This window comes from Herpailurus yagouaroundi, unplaced genomic scaffold (assembly GCF_014898765.1).
Source record: "Herpailurus yagouaroundi ecotype Mexico unplaced genomic scaffold, PumYag 162, whole genome shotgun sequence".
Taxonomy (NCBI): Eukaryota; Metazoa; Chordata; class Mammalia; order Carnivora; family Felidae; genus Herpailurus; species Herpailurus yagouaroundi.
The window spans coordinates 16,343,237-16,347,890 of record NW_024412403.1 but is presented as its reverse complement, the minus strand read 5'-3'; the positions used below and the strand labels follow the sequence as shown (position 1 = coordinate 16,347,890).

Below are 4,654 nucleotides of genomic sequence, written 5' to 3'. Positions count from 1 at the left end.
TTGAATGTTCCATTTTCCTCTTCCAGTAAGGTTCCTCTTATGGTGCTCTAACTGAATAAATTTATAAACATTAATGTTTAAAAGAAATGCACAAGTTCTTTTAAGAAATGGCTAACAGAAACAGAATTTGGGGTCAGGCAGGGTCAAGTTGGGAACTACTGCTCTAGTTTTGGATGTATTGGTGCCTGAGTTGCCCATGAGTCAGTCACCAGGTGGCTTTAAGCAGCAGGAGGAGGACTAGCCAAATCCACTGCGCTCAAGTCCCAAGTCCCCACAGGTATGAAGGATGAGACAAGGAAACAAGGAAACACTCACGAGAGTCCACATCCTCAAGGGTAGAAGGTCCCCTGTGACCTGCTCTTGGGATTACAAGAAACAGAGTCCCATAGGCTGCCTCGAGTCATGAGGACTTAGTAAGTGGCTACTTGGGGGCAGTAAGAGGAATGTGAATTCCAAACCTCGAAATGGTCCCACTCAACAACAGCTGTCTATTGAACCTCTGCCAAAAGGAGATACGGCATTGCTCCCTGTATCTCCTACCTTCTCAGCCTTCCTCCCCTCATACTGCATGGCTCTCTGCCAACCTACTGTTTGTTTACTGAAGCAAACAGCTGCCTATGCCTTCCCAGGAACATTGTTGCTTTTGTCTCTCTCCGGAACTTTTCAGCTTTCTCTCCCAAGGCCCAAGCATATCAGAAGCTCCCATATGGCATTCAGGCATCAGTGTCTTGTAAAGCTCTCCAGAGGAGTCCAATGTGCAACCACAGTAGAGAACCACTGCACCTTGTTCTTACAAGGAATATGTGCAAGGCAAAGTGGACCTACACGTGCAGATTTAGCCCAAAACAAAGAAAATTTGAAGATGACATCTCAAAAACACTGGAAATTCTGTTCTCCTTGCATTTCAAGTTTAACTCAGTGTTTCATTTCTCTTTCTATAAGTATAAATCTATTTACATGTATTTTAGTATTTTAACTGTGTTGTTTTTATTTTTTTTTTGAGGTCTCCTCTTTTTTTTTTTATTTATATATGAAATTTATTGTCAAATTGGTTTCCATACAACACCCAGTGCTCATCCCAAAAGGTGCCCTCCTCAATAACCATCACCCACCCTCTCCTCCCTCCCACCCCCCATCAACCCTTAGTTTGCTCTCAGTTCTCAACAGTCTCTTATGCTTTGGCTCTCTCCCACTCTAACCTCTTTTTTTTCTTTTTTTTTTCCTTCCCCTCCCCCATGGGTTCCTGTTAAGTTTCTCAGGATCCACATAAGAGTGAAACCATATGGTATCTGTCTTTCTCTGGATGGCTTATTTCACTTAGCATCACACTCTCCAGTTCCATCCACGTTGCTACAAAAGGCCATATTTCATTTTTTCTCATTGCCACATAGTATTCCATTGTGTATATAAACCACAATTTCTTTATCCATTCATCAGTTGATGGACATTTAGGCTCTTTCCATAATTTGGCTATTGTTGAGAGTGCTGCTATGAACATTGGGGTACAAGTGCCCCTATGCATCAGTACTCCTGTGTCCCTTGGATAAATTCCTAGCAGTGCTATTGCTGGGTCATAGGGTAGGTCTATTTTTAATTTTCTGAGGAACCTCCACACTGCTTTCCAGAGCGGCTGCACCAATTTGCATTCCCACCAACAGTGCAAGAGGGTTCCCGTTTCTCCACATCCTCTCCAGCATCTAGAGTCTCCTGATTTGTTCATTTTGGCCACTCTGACTGGCGTGAGGTGATACTTGAGTGTGGTTTGGATTTGTATTTCCCTGATAAGGAGCGACGCTGAACATCTTTTCATGTGCCTGTTGGCCATCTGGATGTCTTCTTTGGAGAAGTGTCTATTCATGTTTTCTGCCCATTTCTTCACTGGGTTATTTGCTTTTCGGGTGTGGAGTTTGGTGAGCTCTTTATAGATTTTGGAGACTAGCCCTTTGTCCGATATGTCATTTGCAAATATCTTTTCCCATTCCGTTGGTTGCCTTTTCGTTTTGTTGGTTGTTTCCTTTGCTGTGCAGAAGCTTTTTATCTTCGTAAGGTCCCAGTAATTCACTTTTGCTTTTAATTCCCTTGCCTTTGGGGATGTGTCGAGTAAGAGATTGCTACGGCTGAGGTCAGAGAGGTCTTTTCCTGCTTTCTCCTCTAAGGTTTTGATGGTTTCCTGTCTCACATTCAGGTCCTTGATCCATTTTGAGTTTATTTTTGTGAATGGTGTGAGAAAGTGGTCTAGTTTCAACCTTCTGCATGTTGCTGTCCAGTTCTCCCAGCACCATTTGTTAAAGAGACTGTCTTTTTTTCCATTGGATGTTCTTTCCTGCTTTGTCAAAGATGAGTTGGCCATACGTTTGTGGGTCTAGTTCTGGGGTTTCTATTCTATTCCATTGGTCTATGTGTCTGTTTTTGTGCCATAACTGTGTTGTTTTTAAAGGCAAGCAAATACTGCCTTAGGAAGTTATGGTCTCTGGGCAATCACTTCCTGGAGAAACCAGTAAGTAGTCAAGAGATTGAGGCTCTCTAATGAGTCAAGACTGACATCTAGTGGTGACTACCTCTGAACTGCAAATACAAATCTCAACTTTTAACAAAGCTCTTGGGCAAGTTGGCTGTCAATTCCAACAATTTATCTGCCTGAAACAAAATGCACCTATTAGTAAAAGGAGCTTTGCCATTTTCAAGTTATGTGTGAAAATATGTCCAGGATAAATCATTGATATTGAACTGAACTTATAAAGGAAAAGCAACTTCTTGATTCTGTCAAGTAAGTCTGTTTTGGTAAATTTCAAAGGTTATATGACTGATATGATGAGAATTCAGAGGTTCTGTGACCGATAGGATGAAAGTAAGTGGCCGTTACAAAATAGTTTATATACACCCAAAATGAAATGGGTAGTGATAAAATCTTAGCTTTTGGTGTGGGTTGAATGGTGACCCCTGAAAAGAGCAGTCCACATCCTAACCCCCAGAACCTGTGAATGTGATCTTATTTCGATAAACAGTCTCTGAAGATATATAAATTAGGAATCCCAGATGAGATCGTGCTGGATTATCCAGATGAGCCCTAAATCCAATGACAAATGTTCTCATAAGGGACACAGAAAAGAGGGGAAGACACAGGGAGAAGGAGTCAAATGCGAAGATGAAGGCAAAGATCAGACTTAATGCAGCCACAAGCCAGGAAACACCTGAAGCACCAGAAGCTAGAAGAGGCAACGAAAGAATCTCCATTAGACATTTCAGAGGGACTGTGGCTCTGCTGACACCTTGACTTCAGACTCCTAGCTTCCAAAAGGGTGAAAGAATAAATTTTTGTTGTATTAAGACACTCATTTTGTGGTCATTTGTGACAGCAGCCACAGAATACTAAAGATGTGATAGATAGATAGATAGATAGATAGATAGATAGATAGATAGATAGATAATAGATAGATAGATAATGGAATATTAGTAATCAAAATGAATGAAATCTTGCCACTTGCAACAACGCGGATGGAATTACAGTGTATTATGCTAAGCAAAATAAGTCAGTCAAAAGAAAGACAAACACCATGTGATTTCACTCATGTGGAATTTGAGAAACACAACAGATAAACATAGGAGAAGGTAAGGAAAAATAAGATTAAAAACTGAGAGGGAGGCAAACCATAAGAGAGTCTAAAATACAGACAGCAAACTCAGGGTTGCTGGAGGGTTTGGGTGTGGGGGAATGGGCTAAATGGGTGATGGGCATTAAGGGGGGCACTAGTAGTGATGAGCACTGGGTGTTATATGTAAGAGATGAATCACTAAATTCTACTCCTAAAACCATTATTACACTACACGTTAACTAACTTGGATTTAAATAAAATTTTTTAAAAAAGAAAACGAATGCAGTTTATTATTCCTTCCTCTGCAGCATACTCCTTCAGGAAATAAAAATAGCATGTTTAGGAATTAACTAGGTACCTAAAGTTTTTTGTTGTTGTTTGCTTGTTTTTGTTTCATTTTGTTTTGTTTACACAGGAGAGAGAATCGGCTTGACTTGAGGATGCCTCTCAAGGTAAAGTACTTCATTTTTGGCCAATACCAAATAAAATTAGGAGGTGCTTAATGATTTGGTCCAACAGAAATCAAGAGGAAAAAAGTAAAGCAGCCAGTAAACCTTTCCGGAACATTTGCTCAATTGGCGTGAAGAGCTTATACCCAAGCCTGAGACTGCTAGAAATAGATGCCTAAAGGTTTTTTTTTAATAGGATACATGTAAATTCATTAGTCTACAATACTACAGAATGCTACTCAGTAAATATTTCACTGCCTAACCATTATTTCTAAAAGTATTTTGGTTATCAAAATGTTTGTTTCAGAAGGTTCTCACTAAAAATGCTAAAGCTGAAAGACTAGTCAACTAAAAATCTCCTAAGAAAGTGAAGCAACAAGAATTTTGCCTAAATATGCATACGTGAAACCAGAATGACTCAAATGTCAAGTCCAGTTGGGACCATGTTGTAAATTCAACAGGAATTCAATTCATGAATTTCCCATCATGTGAGGTATCTGGAAGATATGTGAACACTGAAAACAACAATGTCAATACAATTGAATGCAGACATTAATAAACCTGTCGTTTGGATCAGCAGATAATCTTGTAACTGAATATTTGGATATTTGG

General features: G+C 39.9%; 1 long non-coding RNA gene across 1 annotated transcript in view; it reads left to right on the top strand.

Moving 5' to 3' along the window:
• LOC121036040 (uncharacterized) overlaps positions 1-4,310 on the top strand; it is a 17,470-nt gene extending 13,160 nt beyond the window's left edge. The window contains exon 2 of the long non-coding RNA XR_005793196.1: positions 4,009-4,310. This is a non-coding gene — a long non-coding RNA (uncharacterized LOC121036040). The remainder of the gene's footprint in view (positions 1-4,008) is intronic.
• Positions 4,311-4,654: the final 344 nt, after the last annotated feature.